We start from the raw sequence: 26200 nt of genomic DNA on the forward strand, positions 1-26200 counted from the left end.
GGACTCATTAGTATGTAATAGTTTGCCAACCCACGTCTCTAACACACATTGTGTGCTATTTACCCTTCAACACTGGTAGAATTTAAAAGTCCATTTGGAGGATGGCTTGCATGGTTTTTAAGGCTGCTACCTTGCCTTTAGCCAAGGTCAGGCTTGAAGGCCATTCAACTTATTCAGATCTTGGCTAGTTACGGGGAAAAAAGGGGTTCCTGGAGCTAGTGCAGACCCCAGGGTTTCTGCAGAACAACCCAGGACAGGCAGACCTCAGCTTTTTTTCATGCTTGCGAACCTTTGTATCTCACATAATGTTTATACAGCTTTGCAAGCGCATGCTGTACATTTTAACCCATTTTGAGTGTCTGACCATTTCCTTCAATTGATAGCCAGAGTTTCCAGGAATACTGCCCTTTGCCAATGCCCTGATAATCTGAGTGTGAACGAGCGTTTGTTTTCAAAGCCAATATTTAGATACAGAGCTTCTTATTTGTATGACTCCCCCACCCCAAGGCCTGTAATGGCTTTGTTTATACCAGAACTCAGGCCAAACCCTTTGTCCTTGTCCTTCGCTATTGCTCGCTGCTGCTAATCCTTACCTCTGAAACCCCCGCAGCACGCTGCAGGGTGTAGGTGTTTTCAATAAACAAACTCAGCAAGCAGAAGCAGTGTGTTTGCAAGACATTTCCTTGTTTATTTAACTTCTGCAGGACGTTAAATAATTCTGCGGTTCTTCACTGTCAGAAATCTGTCACGTATCTGTATGATTTAAAAGCGTGAGTCTAGCCTTCCGCTGTGAGTTACTTGTGTTGAACTTGTGAAATGACTGCTTCAAATGATGAGATGCTCTCATAGGTAACAGATCAGGAGCTGTCACTTTTCTAAAAAAAAAAAAAAAAAAAAAAAAATCCAAGTTATGAATTTTGTTCATTTTACCTGCATGGCATCCTTACTTCTTCTAACAGCGTCCGCAGTCGTGTAGTGAATTCTCAGGCAGTCAGGTAAACAGCTGGTTTTTCTTCGGCTGCCATTCATCAGATGATACAACAACTCCAAATTTTGGAGGGCTGCATCTCCTCCACATGCCCGCGTCACACCCCAGGCGTTTTTTAGGCCCTGCACTATGTGGCAGGGCAGAGCAGGGCTCACGGCTGGCTGTGCCTGCTGACGCCCGGCATCTCCGGGTGCTCGCTGCTCCAAAGAAACAGTGAAGGGCAATTAATTATTGATGTCAAAGCCTTGTTTGTGCCAACAGAGCTATGTCCATGCCTGCTGATTTTTGCATGAGATCCCTTGTTTCTTGTCAGGACGAGTACTTCTGTGGGAAAGGCAGGAGCTGAAGGAAAGCACGTGTGGCTGGAGGAGCGTGAGCAGGGCGGAGGAGCCGGAGACAGTAAGTATAGCTCTGCCTTCAGGCTTTCTCTTTTTCAAGATAAAGGAACCCAACAAAAAAGAAATTGTGACATTCACCTTTGAGGCTATGAGAGTAGTACAAGGTGATGCTATTTTAAAATGGCTTTCATGCTTGTCTATAAAAAAAAAAATAAATAAAACCTGCAATGTGAGCCTCTAACAGTGTGGCAAAATAAATCGTTTTCCGGCTCTGATTTATCTGTAACTGACTTCTGTGTTAATAATGTTTCACCTCCTCTGCTTCTCCTCTCTTCAGCTGCACAGTTCAAGGCAGCTGTGCACTGGAACTCCATTTATGAGATTGCACGTGCTAAAAAATGTGCATTTCCAGCACACGCAGTTGTGTATTTCTGAATGGGATTTAGGAAAGGTAATGTCAGGCAGGTATCATCATTCATCCAAAAAAGCAGTTAGTTCCAAAATGGCTTCCTGTCAGTCTTTATTTCTCATGAGCTAAGATTGAAATAGTTTGTTGTCAAGATTAATTAGTTTACACGGTTCTTATGAAGACTAATACAGATTCCCTTTTCCTAACATTTTCTCTCTGTGATAGCTATACATTAATTTTAATGACCATAATGAGAGTGAGCTGCAAAAGAAGGGTTCTGTGATCGTGCAGTGTGAACTGGAGATGTGATGAGCATTCAAGGTGCTCTTAAATTTTATCCATTTTAGGTGATATTTTCCATGTGTTGTTTGCTATTAAGGCTGAACTCATGTTTAACTTGCATTATATTAAGTTACAAGTGTTTAATGCATTTTACCTAAACTTTTAAACTTTAATTCAATTTATTTTTTGAACCTCATTAGATAAGATTTTCATGGTGTATTAATTACGTAATGCTCTTCTAAGTGTCTAAATACCTAATTTCAGCACTTTAAAAAATCCTATTAAAAAATACATTTAGTTTCTCCTGTTCCATAGATAAAACCATTTACCCAAGCCTTCATTTTTCTCACCACTAAGACTTTGTAAAGTAGGATTTAAATATTTTCTTTAGTTTTCTATTTTTTGAGTTGCCTGGTAGGAGGATGCAAATGTGGCACATATAAAAGCTCTTTCATTTTAATTCAATTGCTAAATACATTCACTACAGTATAGTTATTAGCTGTTTGGCTTTTATTACTTTCTTTAACAAGTAACTTCTACCAATGAGTCAGAGAGTATATAATAATAGTAGAAACTATATCAGTGCCTGTCTCCTGGGTGTGCTTCCAGATCCATGCAAGGCACTGTCATTGAGCTGATTGAGAGATTTTAAGGACCATAAAAGGAGATGTCAGAAAAAAACTTCTTGCATGTCTTCTGAAAGTGAGAGCTGAAGATTTTGCTGTCTCTTTACAGAATAAAAATGCTGCCAGCTTCACTTAGCACTCCCTGGCTGGTGGAAGCAGGTCTTAAATGTCTTCTGCATCCAGCTGGACAATACAGGAGCTATAAGTACTTGCTACTTAGGTCCACTGACAGCAAACATGAACAAAATTATGTCTCCATCAAATGTTTGTTGGAAAATAAGTAGATGATGTGCTCAAAAGTAATTACAAGATATGCTTTTCCCCCCCCCCCATCAAAGCCTGAGCTTCATTTCAGCCACTGTCTGACAGCAAGAGACGATTGCACTTATACAACATCATAGTCAGCTGAGACTGTTTTTCACAAACCAGTACACAGATCACCATCTCCCTGTGGTCCTCCTGTATTTACTGTATTCATAAATGAAGATACATATTTATTCTTTTAAAGTTACAGAACAGTACAATTTGAATGGAGAAATGTGCTCTCTATTGGCTTTGAGTTGACTGTGTTAGTATTCATTTTTCAAGGAAAAAAAATGCATGGATTTTGTGCCTTTCTAAAGCATTTCCTTATATGATGATTTCACAGCTGAGTATATACGTTAGTGGACCATCCTCCTCCAAAGATGTGGTAGCAGGAAGGAATAATTGCTAATCGACAGTAAATTGGAGTAAGTACCCAGTGATAAATAGCCCTTTACTGGACTGTATTGGGTCTCTTCACAACCTCCTTGGCAAAACAGTATTGCAGTTTGGGGGAGTAAGTGGTGCTTGGGGGTTAACTGGGGTTGCTTTTCTGGTAATAATGTATACCTCTCCTGTTTGCTGTTCCCACCTTCCCTTATTAAGGTAGATCAATATATGATACAGTGAATTCCAATAATGATTTGTAGTTGTATAGTGGTTTTACTTTTCTGCCCTGAACCTGTGCAGCTGTCAAGCACATGGCATATCACTGATGGCATTTGTGAGGTGTCATTGGTAATAAGTGAAGGCACAGCAACTCCATGGTTATAGCAATGTGGCTTTTTTTGGTCAGTTGTCCAAGATAAAATACTATTCTTTGATCCCATAAGAAAGTCTCTGAAGAATAAAATGTCCTTTGCATTCTGTTTCACACGGTGTTGGAATTCAAAAAATTGATTTTTGAACAGTTTAGAAGGCGTTATTTCAAAGGTTGCTGAGTTCACACAGAGTTTTTCATTGGTTTCAACAGGTTATGGATCCTCTTAAATCAAACCACAATGACATACACAACCTTGAAAGGTTTCTGTAAATTATAGCATTGTAGGGAGGAAACACTTTTACTGTGGGGTTTTATATGTGATTTATTTACCTTCTCAGGAGACTCAGATAAGTAGAATGACTTTCATCTGCTGAGTCAAACAAGAAATACCCCAAACTTTGAATTGTTTTGCTCTTTGGCTACTTCTGATAATCACAGCACATATTTTGAACTTGTCTAGGGCTCATACCTCTTGTCTGATAAACTTTATCTGTTGTGAAATGATGATTTGGGACAGATTTCATTCCATTGGAAGTTTTGGGCTGAGTCCACTTGTGAGCCACTGCTCTACGTAGCACGGCTACGGTCATACTTTTGATGAGCTTTATAATGCTGAATTTGATCACAGGTGTGATGTCCTCTCCTGGCTTCAGCAGTAGTGATGGAGCAAGTGTCTCTCCTCTTGTCCCCAGCTGCTTCCTCCGACCTTCTGCACGGGCTCTGCACCCCACCAGCTCCAGACATCGCAGCCCAGCAGCTATCGGCATTTTGAAGCGGGGGCTGACTCCTTGTGGGTTGCAGAATTGGCTTTTATCATGCTGCTCCGGTTCTTTTAAACAGCATTGGCTACTGTCCTTAATGGCCCATCAGGGGCCTTTCTGTGTTGACACACAGTCTGGAACAATTAGTCTGTCACTAGCAGGGAAACGCTTCTGGGAGAAGCCAGCATCATAATGTCAGGTTTCCAGGAAGAAGCTTTCAGAAGCTGTGAATGCTGTTAAAGTTGCTGCCTCTGGCTCCTTTCCATGTTGGCTTGGCTTAGGCCCTTGACCTCTGGCTTGGCTTTCTTGTTTGTAAAAGGGAAGGAGTAATACCTGGCTTACTTGTGTGATGATCTGGTCTTTATTATTTTGTAGTCTAATAGAAAACACCGTCAGTCTGATGAATTTTGCAACACATTACAAGAAATAAGCCTCCTGCTGAAGTTTTTTATACTTTTTATTGAAATCTGATGAGAAATAACATCTGTGCCTCTTGTCATACTATTTTACATGTAGATAAAATTCTTAATTTTCATGTGAAATCCATCAGCTTGCAAATGATAATAAAGAATAGTCTAGGTCTTTGTTCCTGCTCTTGATAAAATCTGAGGTGAGCTTTGACTGGGAAGAAGGAAACATTTTTCTCTACCTAGTGAACCCCTAGTTAACACATGTTACAAAATCAGCAAGATGGGATTTACCCTTTCTGGAGAAGGCCACATGGCCCTTACCCAGTCCCTGGTGACCTTTCCTATGCTGCATACAACCACAGTTCTTTTGCCTTCTATACCTGAAACTTCATCTAAACCATCTTGGTTTTCATTTCGATGGTTTTGTGTCTCTTTAGGAAAAAAGTATCAAAAATGTGGTGAATAATTTAGTTCCAAATATTTTATGGAATATAAAATATGTTTCTATAATGCAGACCTATTTTAGAACACTTATTAACATTTTATATAGTGTACAATGTAAGAAAGTAATGGTCCGATTATTTATGTGGCAAGACGTCCCTAAAAATTTTCATATCCATGCTGACTATTTTAATAAGGTACTAAAAAATGCTATAATCCTCTCATGCTAATGCTTTTCTTGGCAACAGTCCTCAATTATATTGATACTACAGTTTACTTTAACATCTTCATGAAATCTATTTTTTTAAGATTTTAAGCAAGTAATGTTAATGCAATTAAAAGGCAACATAAAAAATCATATACGATTTTTTTTAACACCCACTCTCTCACAATGGGAACTGTAGTAACATAACCGCAAATGACAAGGACATGCTGTAGGTATTGCTGCATATGCTAATACCTTGAAGAAGCATATTTATCCAATGAGATGAGTAAATTCAGGATCAGGCCCATTTTAAGCATGTATTGTGTTCAGGGCATTTTCACTAGAGGCAATATCAGATAATATAAAAGGTAGCCTTTTCACCAACCTGGGCTGCTGGTCACGTTACATTATGAAAAGATCACATGATTTTTTAAAAAGTCTTTCTCAAGCATTTTCAACAAGTTGGAAGTTATGTTATGATGAACATCTTTCTCCAGGCAGCAATGGGCATTTTTGTTTATTTTATTCATAGCTGGATAAGCACCTTCCATCTGTCCACAGGAGATAGGTACAGATGTTTTGTTTGAAAGTCTGAGCATATTAGCCATGAGAAAAGCCACCTGTTAAACTGTGGAAATACGTTTAAGGTTGCCTTTATAAATGTAGAAAGCTAGTTTTTGTGGAGGTGAATTTGTTTGACAGTAAGCAAATGAATAAATAAATGAAATAATACCAGTATAACCCTTCCTGAAATTTAGTAGGTACTGATAGATGACAATGAAATGATTTTGAAATGTTTTGAAAATGATTCCTTTAAGTTCCAGCTTTAAACAGTAAAGTGGGGAAAACTTTTTTTTATTGTGGGGAAAGAAAAGAAACAGCTGTTAAGTAGTGTTGTCAAAATAAATAGATGCTAGATTAGTTTTCAGTAATCAACATGTAAATCTAAGCCAAAAGATGAGCTATGATGTTATTTTCATTAATGTGTATCAGTGAAAACTGAAGCATTTTTATATTACTGATAAAGGCAAAGTAAATTAGACACCTACACCTAAACTAGCTATGAAAGGTATCTCCTTTTGCACTGTCAGAATGAGTTGCCTATGAATACAGCAAAGTTATTGATTGGCCTTTCCCCCTTTGTCTTTGGTGTCACCCTACTTGTAAGCAGGACTTGGCAGGACGTACATTAAGTTTAGGAAGGACATAGACCTAAAATAAGGAAAAAAGGAAAGAGGTGACAGAGAACTGTTACTGCCCACCTGACTGCAGTGGAGCACCTGGAGGAGATGTGTCACTTCTCTAACCTGCAAGAACAGGAGTAAAAATCCTGCCACGAGGCTGGTGTCACTGGGAGGGAATGGCCAGGGCTAATTACCAACGGGAGTAAGGGGCAAGAGAATCCCAAACCATATTGCAGATGTAGGGCTGGGTACAGACTCTCACTCGAGTTCTCTTCCCCTGGTCATCCATACAGAGCAGTGAGCTAGCGCGGGGTACAAGGGAGCTGTAATTCCAGTGGAAAATGACTTTCCCACCTGAGCACAGTCAGGGCCATCGGTTTTATCTGTCACTATCAGGAAATCTGGTGATGGGACTGACAAATGAATACGGGAGGGGGAAACAGTTTTCATGACCCCCACATGGTTTTAGAAATGTCTCTTAGAAATAGGATGGCAGCACAAATTATCCACGTGTCTGAAAGGGGCTCACCACCAATCTTAATGACATTTTAATCTCCGAGGCGGGAAGCCTGCCTTCGGTCGGAGCTAGCACGCTGCACAGTACGAGGGGATGCTCGTCCCTGCCTGGAGCCCTGGACAAGGAGCAGAAGTAAGAATAACAGCCAGACTCCTCTTTTGTAGCCCTCAACTGTAGCTTTTTTCATGCTTTCTTTTGCCTAGATGTGTTACATTAAATGCTGATTGGTGCCGTGCACCAATTAGAAAGCAAAGAGCAGAAGTCTAGTTCCTACAAAAATTAATTTTGCGCATGGATAATTACCATCATACTGGATTTACTCTCCTTAGAGCAATTAGTCAGCCTGCATAGAAAAAATAAAAATCAAAGACTGTCTTGCAATTTCTATGCCCGTATATAAGCAAGTCGAATTAACTGCAGACAGGAGTTTTAGTGTCTGATTCAAATAACTTTTAAAATTTAATGAGCTTGCATCTGTGCCACCCATGTGCTTAAGCACTTGTCCCTTACACCAATTATTTTTGTCTTCAAAGTCCCATCAGAAACACATCATCATGCAGGAGTGGTATTTCTGCACAACCTCAATCTTAAGCAATCTTTGTTTAACAGCCGATCTTAGGGAGACTTACCCACACTTCTGAAGATGACGCTGTTTAATACTGAACTAGTTAACTTAGGATTGCATAGTGCATCTTTTTTTTTCTCTTTGGGCTGTTATGGTGTATGTAGTTCTATCATAGTTTATACTGGGTTTTTGGATGAAAGTCTGATCCTGACATAACGTCAGAGTGTGCTTATTGTAAACAAATGCATAACTTCACTTATAGTGATAAGAGTGTGTAACTGAGTTCCTAATACTGGTCGTTATCAAAAAGAAGTGCCATTTCAAGAAGAATTTAAATGAGAAAGGTAGAAGGAGAAATATTGAATTTAATCTGGTTTAAAAATGTTAAAGGCAGGAAAGGGAGTTAGTATGAAATGTTGGTTGATCTAAATACGGTAGATCTTATTCTTAGGATAAACAGCTGATTCTCTGAATGTGGGGCATGAAACTAGTCATAGCTGTCTTAGCATGAACTATAGCAGCTGTACAAGAACTAAATAAGAACCCATTTCCATGCTTATAAATTTAGTAAATTTTGCAAGGTTTTGCTTCATGTGGAAATACATGAACATCTCTGTGTGACTTACACATGCACTCAATAAAGTAACCATAGTGTCCATGGCAGCAAAGAGAGGATTTCTGTAGGATGCACTGTGTTTGGTGTTCTTTAAGATAGATCTTTCTGTGGTGATTCAAGGTACTACTGGTGTTAGAGTAATAAAACTACAGTCCTGTGAGTTGTCAATTACTTTAAATCTATCTATGGGGAAAAATTAGAAGTTATAACATTATGGGAAGTGATTTTCTTTTGCTTTTCCTGTGAAGTAACGTTCAAATGGAATCTGAAACTCCACAGATTATGTAGAACATCTTAGGAAATGCCCATGTCAATTTTGGCAGCTGTAAGTGTAGACACCTTGGGTAACGTGGAACAATCTATGTGCAAATTTAATACAATTTTAGAAAAGTATCATGTTGGCTATGATTTTGTGAACTTCACCTAAGGGTTTTCCCTCCATTTCAAATACAACATTCTGATTTCTGTAGCTTTACAATAAATTAGCACAGATTCAATCAGATTAACTTCACAGCCATTTAGTGATCCTGGTAATTTTTGCAGTGGTTTTAATATAATACTTTTACACTGGAATCTGGCAGTATAAATTTCTCTTGTCAATTAGCATCCAATTGGCTGCTTTACTTACTAGTAAATTTAGTTATTACTAGATTATTGATGATATTTTTTCCCTTTATTTCAACCATGATGTTGACCATAAAGAAAAGCCCACTACTCTGAAGTGCTCAGTGTATATTTGGTGCATTTGTTCAGCATGAGACCCCTTTATGTGGGCTTTTATTAGATGTCCTAAACACTGATAAGTGTTTTACCAGAAGAATTCATGTAAACACCAGCAGCAGAAAACGAGCTTGGTGTGGCAATATATGATCTCTGGTGAAACACTGGAAAGCTTTAAATGTTTAAAAGTGTGCATCAGTTTAAAAACAATAGTTACAAGTTAATTAGATAACATTACCTTTGCCTCACTTAAGTTCCAGAATAAGTCCTAAATAGCAAAACTGTAGATTTCAAACAAATGTGAGCACACATCTCCAACAGGTAACGTCCAATCCTGGTATGTATTCTCTGGCTTCATAAAAATGTCATATTTTTCATCTGTATTTTGTTTTTATTGGAACTCGTACAGTTTCAGTTTGGTAGCTCCATAAGGGGGCTTGATTGATTTTTATGCTAATCCTAAATGAAAGACAGCTGTTGTACCCACTGGCTTCAATAAAGCTAATCCAACACATAAAAGTCTTGTAAACAGCCAGATAGTTACGTTACGATTTAGAAGGGATTTCATCTTGTAAGGTGCTTATAGCCCTGAATTTTTCTTTATTTTTAGGTTAACGAACACCTTCCCCACACTTGTTAGTGGGGATTTGCACTGCTGTCGACACTGCTGCAGCGAGGGGTGGAATGGGGGTCCTGCCCAATTTCATGTTGCTGATGGAGGGACTTACGTGCTGTGCGAGCGATGTGACAGGAAGGCTTTTCTAACCCAGGCTCTTCCAAAGGAGGAGTTTCCCGACGGGATCGGAGGCAAGTATCCCATCGCTTTGGGTTCACAGCTGCCGGCTGGCATTGCCAACGAATGAATGCGTTTCTGTACAAATTGTGGCGTTACCCCTCTGCCCAGCTTTCCCCTTCGGCGTTACGGCTGAGACGGCGTCGGCAGGGGCATGGCCCGGGGGATGGCCGCTGCTCAGCCCGGCCAAAGCTGAGCGAGGGAGCCCGTAATGGGGGGAGATATTTATAGCGGTGCTCTAAACTTGATTTGTTCGCATGAACATTGTATAGAATGGTGGTTGTTCTTTTATTAAATACTCGTAGCCTTAGGGGACAGTTTATACAACATTATTGCACCTTATAGTAATAAGTCAATCCTAATCACTTTCAAATGATGAATAGCAGGGGGTTTTGCATATCTAGAAAAAAACATTATGCTGTTCATCCACCAACTAATTATCACTATTTGTATCTTTACAAGACATGTGGGTGTATATCCGCACACGGTCCTTCTCACTCCATCTAAATAAGTATGCATTCATGTGAGCACATATTAACTGCCAAACACAATACTGAATGCAGAATTAGTTTCTTCATTTAATACATGCAACAGAATTAAATTAAACCTCAACATAAGCAGGGCAGACTTTAGTTATTAATCCTCCCATAAGCAACTATAATTATTTTTGCCAGCACTAATTTCATTTGCATATGTATTGTTAAATTGCAAATCACAGTGAACCAAGAAGAGTTTTTGTATGTTTAGCTGAATTAAGCAGTGCTGCTTAAGCACATTGACTATGGTAGCTAAAGTGCTAATTTAAAGGGGGGAAAATAGCAGCAATGCACTTACATAAAAAGGCAAATGAATAACTTTGAGTGTTTTCTGATCTCTCCGTTGTTTGCAAGAAGTTTCCCGGGAGAGATTCTTGTCCTACACATGTCATGAACCACTGATTTCGACAGTAAAGATCACAAGGTGGCCTGGCTGAATGAACACAGCTCAGTATATGTGTTCAAAACCAGGAAAAATAATCACAAAGCATTTGTGATTTCGCCCCTCTCCCTGAAGTTCAGCAATACCAATGAAAATTTGAGACAATTTTCTGGAGAGGACCGAGGAGTTAAGTTAGCATTAGTCTGCATGAACACAGATTTGGGGATTCTTATTGCAGAAATAGCTTATAATAACCCCACTTACTTTACAAATGCGAGTAGCTGGAATCAATAAGGAGATACTGAATTTGAAAATCTGCAAAGTAAACGAGACAGTTCAGTTTTGTTCATTTGCTGTGCTCTTGTTCGGCGAAAGCCTGTGGTTCAGCATGCTGATGGAGGTTCACTTGCTGCCATCAGGACTCAGGATTCAAATAGCACACTGAAACCACCCTGGCAAAAATGCCTCCCAGAAGCGGCTCATTAGTGTTGCTTGTCAGGGTGTTATTGCACGTGCCTTTCACAGGAGCTTCAAAAGGCTGTGATGGAATGATTTCTCTCCAAATCTGTTTTGTATTATTAGAACTAAAAAATAATTGTCAAAATTGTTAATGGCTTCCCTGAAGCATGATCTGTTCTTTTGTAAACTTCAGGTGCAGTATCTGTAAGAGGTATAAATGAACAGCACGTACGTTTGCTCAGCTGAGCCACGTTTTACCTGTTGTTCAATTTATTTGTTAGCTTCTGCTCAAGTACCTTCTAGTGAAGAAAAGGTGGAAGAAGCTTCAGTGCAGAATGGCAGGAAAATATTCTTGGTTAGTTTTTAGCAATGCAGTAATTACTTTTGTGGCATTTCAAGGGTGGCATTTCTTTTGTTAGGTTAAGGCCAGGTGTTGATTAAGACTGTGAAACTGGGTTCATTTCTGCACCAGATGAATAATGTTATCAGTTTACTTCAAAGCCAGGTAATGTGTTTATTTCTAGACGTAACTTGTAAGTACCAGTGTTGGAAACTCATTGCAACTCATTTTGGATACTTAAGTGGCCCTTGTGATTTCACCGAAAAAAGACGTGGAATAAAGTTACAAATATAGAGGGCAGTTTGCGGGCTAGCTTAAAACCAGAACTCCAAACAGGCTAATTTAATTTTCATTTCACAGAGTTTTATTAAAAGAAGAAGTGGCTGAAGAAAGGGTTTTCCAATTTTAATGGAAATTAGTAGTGTATTTTTTTTGTGTGAAGATATAATTAAGTTCTTGGTTTATCAAAGTACTGACCTGACTTCTCAAGTTTTTTCCTGAGAGCTTTATTTTTAAAGCATTGAAGAATTTAACAGACTTTCAATTACTGTTCTTCAGAATACGCACTTTGGAAGGTTCAGAGCTGGAATTTATGACACCAATTCAATCCTGGTAGTTTTTGATTATAGAATAAAATAAAATTAATTCATCATAATATTTGTTAGACGTGCCTTGGGCTGTACATGACTTTAGGTGTGCTGGTTTTATTTTTCATTTACTCTTCAGTTGCAGATGGAAAATAAGTTTTATAGGACTTTGCCTCATATTGTGTGTGCTCAGTGTTCTGCCCTGATATAGAACACATGGTCGTTGGACAATAGACACAAGCAAAATTTTCATTTGGGCTAGTGGATGGGACACAGGCTTCTATTACAATTTTTTAGAAAACTTCATTCTGTGTCTCTTTGCTTTGTATTGCAAATTATTGTTATGGACTTGACTGACACAGTGTGTCTTTTTTTTTTTTTTTTTTTTGTTGGCAATAATTATTGTAAACCAAAAAATAAAGGTACGGATGTAAGTAAACTCAGATGGTTCTTCCTTTCCCTCTTTTTTCACGACTTAGTTTCGGATGTTAAAATTGTCATTACCAGGTGCGTGTTTACAGGCTGTTGGATGGGACAACACAGGCTTTGAGTTTTCCTTATGTTGTGGTAGGAGAAGCAATTTTCATAGTTTCGGGGGGGGATTTGCCTAGAGAATTATAGTGTGACAGATGATAAAGGAACAGTTCAAGAAGAAGGTGGGTTGACTAGTGTCTGTTTACCTTTGCCTAGCAGCAGTGCAGGGTGGACTGTACCACAAATAATTGGGTATTGTTTCATTTCCACTGCTCTGCGTAGAAGAAATAATGAGAAACTTCTCATTTTCTCCCTCACTCCCTCTGCATCCTTTTCTGTTCAGACACGCATATGTATGAGCACACTTTCCTGGCAGTGAGATATTTGTGATGGAGAGCTGCCTGGGATCATTAGAGGAGTACTTGCCATACGCAAGCAAAGGTAACAGTCTCTCAAGAAGTGTCAGAACTGGGGTTTTTCCTCCCTTTCAATGGACCTCTGAGACTCATATGGATGCTTCTTCACTTTCTCCTGATGATCCTTATTTTTGACAATCAATTTTAGCACTTAGCTCAGTTTGCTTAGCTCAATGACTACCTAGGGTAGCTCTGAGCATAAAAAATTGTCCTGTGTTGAAAAGAAGATATGACTTGGGTTTACTGTTGCAACGCTGCTCCCAAAACCTCTGCAAAACACCCATTTAGCACTGCATCCATTTAGCACTGTGACACTGAGACACTTTGACCTTAAAAAATTATGAAAATATGCACGTTAATAATGGAGAAGTTGCCAAGAAATGGGGAGGAGAACTAGGAAGCAGCAGTATCTCAAAGCCACAGCTGGGAGTTTCAAAAAGTTTTTTTCATGCTCAATAGGCAGGGTGAAATAAATTGGTTTTATTAATGGAAATCTCTTTCTTCAATAAGAAAGCTCAGAGGGCAGAGGACAAAAAAGGGAATGGTCAACATAATTTCTTAATGCATAGCACTTAACTCATTCATTTTTACAAAGAACAAAATGAAGTAACATTTAGTGCTGCTGAAATGGAGTCAAGTTGGAAATAAGTTTTGTCCTCAAAGAGCTTGGTTTGTATAGTCACAAATGATCCACCTGTTTTGTGTTTAAATTTGAGCTCTTCTTCAGCACTGTATAACTTTCTATGTTTAATATTGAACTTTTTCCAGGTTATTTCTGAGCAAAATCCACTTACTTTTTTCAGTTTCTTTAGTTAGCTTTCCTTAAGTTACTGAAAATATTTATGTGGTTTTTCTTTCTCTCTCCCTCAAAAAAAAAAAAAAGTTGCAAGTGAGAAAAGAACACAATTTCATTTTTAATGCAAAGGGTATAAAGTGCTCCCTTGTCATATTTGCACTTTCTGTAAAGTACTGTATATCAGATTGACCTTGGGCTAGAATAGAAAATGCAGAGCAATTATTAACAACGTGGGCATCAATGTAAACTTTCATAAAGAAATAAAAAAGAAGGAAAATAAAGAACTTGGCTTAGTAGGGTTTTATAACTAGATATTTCTGAACAATGCTCTGTAGCTCTACAGGTAAAAAGTCAGAACGGACATCTCATTCATGATTTTTCTATAAAGCATGGAAAATGTGTGAAATTACATATGTCAAGTGTCACCTATATGTATGTGTATGTGTGTACATGTACCATCTGTTTTAGGGTGTGAGACCTGGAATTTGCCCTTTTGATAGCATTTTACTCTGAAAATATCTGAAAGGCAATGCTAGATTTTTCATCCCTATATGTAGGGACTACAAATACATGAAAAAGGAAGCCACAAAGAAAGCAGAGTGCATTTAAACTTGAATATGCGATTGACTTCTAGTTTGCTTTGTTGTGTGATGAGCAGTGAAATGCAAAAACAAGCATAGAGATGATGCAAGAAAGTTTCCAAAACTCCCTATTCTTTTAAAGAAGTATCAAAGTGGAGATAATTTGCACTGGGGTGGGAAAGGCTCCCTCGCCCTGGGAGGAAACATTTTAACCAAGGACCAGCAAAGAGTTGCTGGAGGTGCTGGTATTAGGAAGGTAGGAGCAGATTTGATGGGTCAGACTGAAGCCGTGCACCTCCTTGGCCCAGTGGCCAGCAGCAGTTGTCCTGGGAAGTGGGGAAGCACCTGGCACTGCTTTCAAGCGTACTCTCTCAGGCTGCAGCCATTTGGTTCTGAATTTGTGTGGGCTGAGGATTTCAGGCTTCTTTTTAGTTTCTAATAGTGATTTCCTCTAGCTCCGTCAGCAGCTCTGCTGCAGCCTGCTCAGGAGGAGAAGGGTAAAGGATTGCCATTAAAAATATATTGGATTGCAAGAAGGTATGAGAGTTGTCATGGGGACGTGGAGGTTTATGAAAAACTGCAGCTATGAGCAGAATCTCCTTAGACTCCATCGCTCCCGAGGCACTGGGCTGATGATGGTATCTATCAGGCCTTTAAGGGATTAAGGAGCAGGAATGGGCAGTAGCTGTCCTTGCTCTGCTTCCTCACATCTCAAATTAGCTGTGCTGTGCACATCACAACTTTTCTGTTATTTTTTTGGTGGATAAGTACAATAGTGTGCTCACCTCCTCTAGCATTAACTCTGTGAGAAAGGAAACAAATGGGCCAGGAATTGGGTCAGGTGCACCAGGGCAACTTTGAATTTTCTGACTTCCCCCCCCCCCCCCGCTTTCTGTGCCAAGAAGAAATAATATAAATGAAAACTAAGACTTGCAGGTACCTGGAAGATGGGGTTGACCTAGATATTCCAGAGTAACCATAACTAGGATATTTTACATGTAAGTTAACAAAAATATGGCAATACAGAAATCTAGCCTAATTGGCAGCCTAGTTGGTGATACAGGAAGCTTGTAGAGTGAATCAGGTTTAGGTGGCACAAAGTGAAACCCCACTACAAATACAGTGGGGCAGAGAGATTTGTCGAATTCAGCATAGGTGAACTGAATTCCTGTGTGTTTTCTGCCTAAAAAAAATTTCTACTTTTTGCTCCGACTATCTCCATCCATCTCCACAGTGGGAGAACTACAACAGAAGGAGTAACCCTCGGGGAAATCTCTTTCCAATACTAGAGATACTCATGTTCCTGCCTTGAAACGAACAGAAAGAAACTGGTAGACCTCCTGGTCCAGGGATTTGCAGAGATCCCTGGAGATTGGGGCTGTTCCTCCTGAAAATTCCCCTCCCACAGGACTTCTGGTGTTCCCAGCCCAACTCCTTTCTCTCCCAGTATATCCTGGACATTCTCCAATGACCTGTTTCCTCTAGTCATTGTTCCCACTTTGATTTATTTTCAACTCTGTGGGTGCAGTAGTTCAGTACAAATATCCAATAATTCTTCCTTTTACCTGCAGAATCAGCAGATGGGAACGGCTCAGCCCTGGCGCGAGGAGAGCAGCATCTGGAGTCTTCCTCTGGGTAGATCGGGAGTGTAAGTATGATCCCAGCAAGGATGGCAAGCCATTGCTAAATAACCTCATCTACTGCTTCACAGTAGGGTTTGCAGTAGTGTTTGAAATAATCGTCGTTGGTATTTGTTTCAGTGTCAGTATGATGGTAGGTAACTTTGAGTGCTTTGTTTTAGCTCTGGCAAGGCACATATGAATGTAATTTTTCACTGGACATTTTCTGCTCGAATTGTGTTACCTGAATTCCCTTGTATGCTCTGGGATGACAATACTGCTGTTGGTATCTACAGGATGTGTTTGTGAGCAATATTCTTCTTAGAATCTCAAACAAGAAATGAAGTAATACAATAATGCTGAGGTTAAACCTCTGTTTCTTCTCACTATCCACTGCTACTGTAATTAAGGTAATGGAGCAAGAATCCATTAGTAGAAACATTTGTATTTATGTATCAGTCCAGTTCTACCCTGCTGGTTCAAAGTCCACCATGGGGTGACTTTGGATTTGCTTTCAGCAGAAACTGATGTGCTAACGCAACGGGAAGCGTGCAAAGCTCAACGCTAATGATCAGCGTGAGGCTGCCTGCCTTTGTCAGGCACGTCGCACTGGGAGTGCGGAGCAGATGCCCCAGGTGATGCATGTGGCCAAGGGTTCGGCTAATCACCAGCACATGTTCCCTCTGGAAAAAACAGGTGGTACCGAAGCCTACACTTTGCCGGATACTTTTTTTGGGAACGGCCCTGGAGGCAAAATGTGCATCTGCTGGACGGGTCTGTCTGCACCAGCACCTGCCGTCCTCCCCAGTGCCAGCTTGTTTCTCCAGGGACTTTGCTGCTGCTGCATCCTGCTCTGTGCCGTTAGGTTTCACTGCCTGCTCCGCAGTCGGTTCTGACTTTCTGCCTTCTCTAGAACTTTCCCACCAGTTCCCAAAGTGTCAGAAATCAGCGGAGCCCTAACTAAAAGTTTTGAAAGCTAAAGTGATAGTGAGTGCCTCTGCCACCCCAGAATGAGTTGCTTTTGAAGTTTAACTGGACTTCTGCTGCTCTTCTAAGAGGCCTTGTTTATATGTGTGAATCACAATATACTGTAGGAATGAGTTGTTATTTTGTGTTGTTTACTACACCAGTACTCCACAGCATTAAATGGACAGCTTTTCTGCCACCTTTATCAACCATTTTTAGAATTGAACTTGCTTATGCATGTCGCCTGATGTGCAAATAAAAAAGGACAAGAATCTGCTACTTTGAGCTGAATACAGAAATGATTCATTTTTCATCTGGGAACTGCAGCACCAACTGCTTTGTCTAGAGAACTCAGCTGTCTTATTAAGGCTGGTTGTACTGGATGTCAGGTAGCTCTTCTGTGTTATTTCTAGGTGCAAGAATAATACTTGTTAATTTTTTGCTGTTACAAAACCAGATACCAAATAAGACCGCATGCCCAGTTTTGAACATGCTCCTTTATTCCTCTCCCCCGTTCAAGACAATACGTGCTCCTTAAATCCGGCACACTGGCTTTCCAGCCAGTAAATCCCCAGCCGATTGCCTCCGCTGGAGCCCGTTAGCTTATCTCCTCTTGGCTGTGAGCTGCTGCACAGCTCTGTGGTGGCCTGGCAGCATGCAACGAGCCCACCAGTGAGCCCACAGCGTCACCTTCTTTCTTGGGGAGTGTCAGAGATGGACGTTTTTACCCTTTTCACTTTTGCAAGGAATAGTAATTTTTCATCTTTGCTTTATGCAGCAGGAAATTTTATAAGACTGAAGGTGTCCTCAGCCTTATTGCAGAAACTAGTTGTCCCAGTCTGTAGTACACCAGTTGAATAAATCGCACATTTCACGTGCTGCTTTCGGTGACTGTAATCCTTTCTTTCTGGATTTCCAATCAAGATGATGTGGTTTAGGTGCATTTATTTCTTGTTGGATATAATACTGAAATACGAGATAAATGTATTGAATATGTATAGTCTTTGAATATCTGGTCAATGAGTTGCATGATCTGTGCATGAATCTGTTTTGAAGTATTGGTAAATAACGCAAATTTCATTGGAACAAAGGGAGGTACGTGCAGTTTTATTTCTACCATGTGGTTGTAGTATAGTATACTTTTTTCTCTGAAGCTGAGACACCACCTCAGGACCATCTCCTATGGATGTCACTTCAGCATATGCCTAAACCCATAGTCTTCTCTGGACATAATACACATATTTTCATTTAAGAATATATTTAAGCACATCTTCAAGTGTATCCTTTGAATCAGGGCCTTGAAGATTAGCACTTTTAAAGGGGAAAACCACTGGTACTTGTTCTAGGAGAGAAGCATTAAAAATAGGAGCGTAGGTTGGGTATCAAAGGGTTGTGCCATTTGAAACCACAAAGTTACATACTTGTAACTGTTCTGTGGACAGTGGAAAGCCAAATACTCTCTTTGAAGAGGTTTCAATAATAACTTTATCCAGTTAATTTGCTCAAAGCAAAAGGTTTAAAGTCTAGAGAAGCCCTGTTACTTAATTAAATACCTCCCTTCTATATTTCTGCCCATAAAGTGAATTTAAAATTAAAATAAGAAGAACCTTATTCTTGTTCCGGAGCTCTAAATGGTTTCTAGAGCTTCTGTCTTTGAAGTATCGTGACACTGGGGAACCAATTAAAACACAATTAACCGATCTGTTTGAATGATTCAAATACAGACTTGGTGAGAGATGCAAATAATCTTGGATGAGAGCGGCTGGTGATTTTAAGGAAAAAGGGGAGAGGAAGGTTGGGCAAATGAAAATACTATTGTGTATTAAGTTCTTATTTCATTTCATGTGCCTAAATGTTTATAATTATTGGTAGTGGGCACTTAGATAAGTTTACCCTCTGTGTACAGCTGTCCCATATTGCAGACTGCTTCCAAGCAAACATTCAATAACCCTACTAGTTTTGTCTGTACGAATGTTTGACTGTAAAACCGATGTGCAGTTGCACATTTAATGCCCCAAAGCTATTTGCTGAGTGGAGAATTGTTTTCAGGTTGCTCTGAGGAAGTCTCAGACCTCTCTACTCTCTTTTCTTCATGCAAAAAATTTTTCCCAGGTAAGTCAATATATATCCTGAACTGCCTGTGAGTAACTCTGTAATAAGCACTGCTGGTAAGCAGGCACATTAAGAGGCAGCCCATTGCCCACAATGAAATTAACAGCAAACTTTCAGTGACAGAATAGCCAGGCATTCATCCCAAGAATCAACAGATACAAATTAAAGCATTTTGCTTCTGCCTTTGTTTATTTTGGTAAGGCACTTATTTATAAAGTTTTCTGTTAATGTTTAAAATCTCAGTCCTACATACAGCTACACACATATTTACATATGAAAACAAAATGCAACTGAGGACAAGAATAAAGATTATCACAAAGAAAAAGTGTTGTTTTCAAAAATTCATCCAACCCTACCTTTTTATGGCAGATGAAGGAAAGCAAAAAAACCCCCAACAAACCCCAACCCCCCCAAACCCACTTTGTCGTATATGAGCTGATTTTTACTCCTCAGGACCTTTGGCAGACCAAGTAAAAAGATGCGCTGAAATTAACTCTGTCGCGTTGAGTTTTTTCATGTTCCTAAGGTGAAGTAAGAGCCTGCACCACTGAGCCTCTTTGCAAAGAGCCCGCGCACGTCGCAGCAGACAGCGGCTGGCGCGTGAAGCACCATCCTCACCATCTGAAGAGGGCACAAGAAGACTCTCACTGTTAATAAACTGCTCTTCTGAAACCTCTCTATCATAGCTACAGTGCAAAAATGACCTTAAAGTACTCAGAAACTCCAGAGCCCTAACTCAGCTGAAACGTGTGGCGAACAAGAGCTCCAGTTCTCTTGACAGTAAGCTGTAGTTGCTCGATCCCACCACTTTTAATGATCTCACAATGAAAGAAAAGTTATTTTAAAAAAGAAAATCCTTTTCTCTAGCAGAAGACTTTCTCCCAAGGTCTCATTCATGGTTTGAATAAATAGTGCCTCTAGACCAGAGCTCATGTGTATGTACCTGCTGGCTGAGGGAAGATGGGAGTGGTTTTGAACTGGAAATCAGCTGGGCTTTGATATCAACTCTATATACTCTGTTGCCTTCCATTTAATTTCAGTACATGCTGTTACCTAATGGCCAGATTTGGAAGTTCACTGGAAGTAGAAAAATACGTCTGAACCTAACCAATATTAAAGGTAATATTGTGTTAAAGGTAATAGTGAACAGAGATGCCGTGCAGTACGCACCCAGGGGCAGGCTGGCCGGGAAAAGGAGATCCCTGATCCAGGGACTGAGTCACTGTTAAAGAGGTTGAAAATGAACAACTAACATGAGTCAAATGTTTTCCTTTTTTATTCTTCAATGACAGATGTATTTGTGTATGTTTAATTTTGGACTTTATGTAAAAATTACATAAAGATTTCTAATTTTTGCAGGAGGCAGCTTTTGAAGCAAAAATAGCTCCAGTACTTTTATGCCATTTTAATTAACATTGTTTATTCCTCTAAAAACTGCAAAAGCCTATGAAGTATCTGTCATCAATGCTAAACTACCTCTCATTTTCTTAGAGTTGTAAATGACAGAGAGAACCTGTCTTTTGTTGGTAGGACAATGTAACCCAACAGGAATTGGAATTTAACTGACGTATAGATTACACCTACACCCAGCTCGTACCTTACACAGTATTTTTTCTCCATCTGCCTCTGATGAAGGGAAAGGCCAAGTGGGTGCTGGTTTGTTTTTGTTGCTGTTTAGCTCAACTGAGAGCAGACTCTGGTTCCTCCAGGTTAAATATTCATCTATCACAGCAGACAAAATGAATTTTCTTTTTTAACATTAGAGTGTAATATAGAATAGAAAATTAGAATTTTATTAGAAATAGAATATCATCTGTCTGGTGCTGTAGACATGGGAGCGTGACCCAGACAGGAATTTCAGGATCCCCTAGTGGAAACCCTTTCCTGGATGTCCATATTCAGTTGCGTATGTACGGTGTCGTGGCTACACCTGAGCGCGCTGGCTTCCATCTTCTTGGGTGGCATGCTGCCTGTTCAGCATAAATTGTTCATAGTTTCAGCCCCAAATACGGGATTTCTAAGGGCTGGGGTGGCACCGCAGCGTGCCTGTGCCCCTTGCCCTGTGCAGAACTGCAGGGACGGGGCCAGGGCTGGATTGTGGCACAACCTAAATATGAGGATGGAGAGAGCAAATCCGATGAGGGGGTTGTAAATGTTTCACTGCAATACTGCTCTGCTGATGGTCAAATTTCCATTTCTGGTTATGCTGCACAGGGAAAATGCACAGTTGTTTTGTGGTAGCAGTAAAGGAAATAAGCAAAACTCTTTATTTCTAAACTGTGGAAATAAAATCTGAAAATCCTGGAAATGCTCTGTACGCTCAAAAAATCCAGGGTACCGTTTTTATATTTTTCTTATTATTGCTGCAGTTTAAGATGCAATAATTTCACAAGTCTAAATTGATGATGAGTAGATTAAGGGATTTCCTACCACCTGTTGAGCTATTAGAAACAGCAGATGTTAGGTAATTCTGGAAATATAATTCTAGATTGGAATTTATAATTCTTCATTTATTTGCACATTTCTGAGAAATGAAATAAATGTGATTCCTAATGATCTAAGTCATTATAGAGGAAAATAATGCTATTAAAAATCTGGTGCCCCAAGACTATATCTTCTTAATTGTAAATATAAAGTAAATTCTCTGATGAGAACGGAATAGTGTACAGTAGTTACAGTGGCCCAAGAGAACATCTTACTGCGAAGTCCCAAGCTATAAGCCAGCCCCAACCTTTTCTTTTATACCACAGAAACTCTTATCCTTCATTCAAGAACAGAAAAGCACAATACCCCAAGGTAGTCTAATTTCATATCCCAGAACACAGAAATCTTTTTTTCCTTTGTATGCAAATTGCACTTTTATTACAGCAAAAAGAAATGTGTAATTTTTGTTTTTCTTTTAGCTCATTGGAAAAACAGTTGATGTAATCAGACAATTGATGTAATTGCATTTGCAATTGGAGTAATTGCACATGCAAATAAGTGATTTTTCTCACACATAAAACTTGTGAGCAGTTACAATGTACTTCTGTGTTGCTTAGGCACATAACTCTACGCGCATTTTTGCACCTAGGGTTTTTTTTTTTTTTCACCATCCTACCTACTTACTTATTTTGTAACACTGCTGTTACCTAAATATGAAGTATTCTTTACACAGCAAGCAATAAAAATAATGGGTTCACCATAATACTCAGGGCTGTGAATACATTATTTCTAAACTGTGGTGCATTTTACTTTATGAGGAGTGAAATAAACACTTACTAAAGATAAAACCTCATTTAAGCTCCAGTCGCTTTGCAGCAATCAACAACGTACAGAATGTCTTGCCAGTTCCTGAGGCCGTGTAAGGGGAACATGGGAAGCAATTTTTACTACATTTTAAAAAACCTGTTGTTGCTAATGATAAAACTTTAGGTGTAACGACTTTTTCTTTCACTCTCTATCTTTTCAGTTTTCTTGGCATCAAGAGATATGGTCTATGGCCAGGTAAAATCCTCGTTCATGTATATGAGGCAACATACGCTACAATATTTTGCAGCCAAAAAGTTTTGCAGTTCTGTTTTCAGGCTGCTGGAATTCAGGATGGAGCTGTGCATGCTTAGGTAATTTCTTGTGGTTAAGCAATACCTCTTTTACTTGTTTTCTCTTCCTGTTTTTTACCCTGCTGACTGTAGTGGAGGGCATTAGCAGTGCATTTCTATGGTGTCAGGATTTCAAGGGAACTGGTAGAGCCAGACAAAGAAAAAATGGGCTGAGTACATTTAATTTATTACTTTTATTGACTTCTGCTATTCTAGAATAGGAGTCTTCACAAGCTCCGTATCAGCTAATAAGGGACACTCTTTGAATTTATGAGGCAAATAAGAACTCAGATCGGAATATCATTGTTAGTAAAATCCCATGGCACTATAGAAATAAAATAAAAATGCTACCTTCTGAGCTATGCAGTGACACCCCTACCTAATATCTGAAAGGGCCAGGCAGCTTGCCTGTTTATGTGCTGAATGAGAGCTCTCCTGTTACGAACAGAAACGTACAGGTTTATGTGACAGAATTACAGGAAGGCAGAAAGTGCCCAAGGCAGAGCGGGGCCGTGCGCTTCTCTAATTATTTCATTATCATTGATTAATGGATTAATTGGATAAATATTTTTTAAATTCTGTTACATGAGATGCTTTTGGATAAATCACTAACTAAATGTCAGAACTAAAGCCTTTGCTGAAGACAGTTTTCACCTTTCTTAGTGCTGTTGACTGCTGGAAAAGCTGCCTGAAGATGATGGTGTGTATATCCGTTCCTCTGCTGTGACTGTTGTATGGTCTTAAAAGTAAGCTTGCGAGTTCTTACAAGACAATTCATGCTTTCGAAGCAGTTTGGGCATGTTTTAATAGATATTTGGTTTGATTATCATTATTTTTTTATTAAAAGCATATGAAAATGTAAGAAATCAGGCATTCAAAAGGGAAGGCAGGATTTCGCTGAGTGCATTGGGTGGCAGTGGTGGAGCGCTGGCTGACTGAAGTAGATGAACTGTCCATCTCCAAAACTTGTTTTCTCTTTCTCCTTAACTATTCTCAATACTCAAAAGAAAAGAGATGCAGAGTTTAATCTCTTCAAAACCAGTACGTATTATGTGATGAGCTGACATTACACACTCATGCCATGTCATAGCAGGAACTGGAGGGAAGGGAGTCTTATGAATATAGACTATATAATATATATACACCTGGGCAAATTTTTGTGAAATCTTGATTTATAATGTAATGACATCTCACCTGTAATAAGAAATTAACATCTCTGTTTTTAATGGTGATTATTTTGCTTGGAAATTTGTGAGGTTTTTTCATCTTCAACTATACTAGTTCACCTTTTTCTCTGCAAAGATGTCACCAAGATTTATTCCATCCTTCAAACACTATCTTGTCATCCTCGCTGCAAATCCAGTAGAGGAGTCAATTTCCACTCTGGGGGCTAAATCTGGCTATTGATTCCAGGGGTTTCTGTTCAAGTTCTCCCTTATTAATGTATGAAGTGTTTAAAATAAAGTAAGATAAATAGAAAAAGACACACATCCCACCCTGCAACAGCAGTGCTTTCCTTTGACCACAAACAGTAAAGTGTGAAAATACCAATTTTCTTATATATGGAGAAGGGGCTGGTGGGTATAGGAGTCAAGCCCTTCTAAAAGGCTTATTAGGATAAAAGAATTTAAAGCACCCCTTGGGCCAGAAGAAGACTAACTTAAAATCTATAGGCTAGATTCTCAGCAGCATGGATCAATATAGATCCATTGAAGTATACAGGGTATGCTTATTTATATAATCAGATAAACATTTGGTCCTATATGTATTTAAAGTATTTAAACTAGAGGGTTCCCTAGTAAGATCAAAAATACCTTATTTCCAACAGTATTCTGGGCAAACAAATAAATACTTTCAAAACAAAAAATACTCTCCCATTCACATATTTATGGCACAAGAAGTTAATCTTTCAGAGCAAGCCATCATTTTTATTCTGGTGATGCTGTGCTCACTCTGTATCCTGATTAGCTCTGTGATCGACCCAGGGAAGATGTGAACCTACTTTTTTTTTTCTCACCTGTGAAGCCAGTTCCTATAGCTCTACATGTTCCTGGTTCAAACTCCATCTTCCTAATCATTATCTGAAAATTGTAGTGACTCTTTTGGGACAACAGTGAAGAAGAGGAAATTTGATTCTCAGAGACTGTACTTCCTCATAAGTTCCTCTCTATATAGGGTGGTATCTGTATTGAAAAACTTTATGGATTCTTGCTTTGAAAATGTATTAGTGCCTAGACACTGCCAGAGACTGAATTATTTAGACTTTTGGCTTGATGCAATCTGGCAATTCTTGTTACAGAGCAACGCTCTGCAAAGAACAGAGATGCACAGAGCCCCAGACACTGATATTTGCTCTGCACAGATACAGAGATGTATGCTCTGAAGGGCAAATAAGCCTGGAAATTACTTGTTTCAGGTGGACAACTCCAGTTTTGGGCTTCAGCAATGCTCTGGAGATATCTGGACAAAGGAAGGGTTGTGGCACTTCCACGTCCCATTTGGAAGTGACAAGTTGGTTTCTGCTGGAGATCAGGGAGCGTGCTGAACCTGGGTGCTCAGCTTTGCTTTAAATACAGCGTAATTCCAGTATTACTTTGTGTACATCAGCTCTAGATTGATACTAGGCAACACCAGCCACGGCATCCGCTCCCAAAATCATTGCAGCCTCATTGAGTCCTCTTGACTTCAGCCAGCGGGGATGGACAACCAGGTGGTCAGGAGGCCACAGGTCCAGCTGGAGAGCATCGCTGCCCGGTGCAGAGCGAGCCCGACCATGTGCTGCCCACCTCCCTCCTTCACAGCACATCCAGCTGAGGATCCAGCACGGTGAGCCTGGGGCAGAGATTTCCTCCTCTGAGCTCTGTTTTCATATCATGCCTGTATCGCCCTTCCTGCATTTCAAATCCGTGCGCGTACAGTAGCTGGTATCTTTGAGCCATGCAAACAGTAAAATAAACACTCGAGTAAATCAGAATTTTTTAATGGAAGTGGAATCTACAGACTTGCACGTTCTTCAGTGAGTCAGTGCTGGACTATTTACATCTCTGTGTCAGGCAAAGGGAACATGTGCGTTAGAGGGTGAACTGGTAGGGTGGTCAGGACATTGCTTTGATATTCCATGCAAAGCACGTAATCTGTCTCTATTTGTCCTTTGAAAATGTGTCTGCAAGAAGAATGAAGTTTAAGAATAGCATTATTTGAAAGTTCTTACTCTGTTTAACCTTGGTGTGCAGGTACTACAGTGTTTTGTTGAACAAACACTCACATTAGATTGGAACTTGATCTTTAGATAACATTTGTAACTTGACAGGAAGAACCTCTGGCTTGATCGATTCCACTGAGAGATGAAGAATCACCTTTATTTATCAAATTCATGTACAATTTTAGGGTTAGTTCTTCAGCTGACGTAATCTGATGTGACCACAGGATT

The 26200-nt window shown here is 39.6% G+C and overlaps 1 long non-coding RNA gene across 1 annotated transcript; it reads left to right on the top strand.

Moving 5' to 3' along the window:
* The first annotated feature begins 1266 nt into the window (after positions 1–1266).
* LOC128137272 (uncharacterized) lies at positions 1267–4046 on the top strand. Its single transcript, XR_008233646.1, has 3 exons — positions 1267–1387; positions 3293–3374; positions 3920–4046. It is a non-coding gene; the product is annotated as an uncharacterized LOC128137272 (long non-coding RNA).
* Positions 4047–26200: the final 22154 nt, after the last annotated feature.

The sequence above is a fragment of the Harpia harpyja genome, chromosome Z, assembly GCF_026419915.1.
Source record: "Harpia harpyja isolate bHarHar1 chromosome Z, bHarHar1 primary haplotype, whole genome shotgun sequence".
NCBI classification, from domain to species: Eukaryota; Metazoa; Chordata; class Aves; order Accipitriformes; family Accipitridae; genus Harpia; species Harpia harpyja.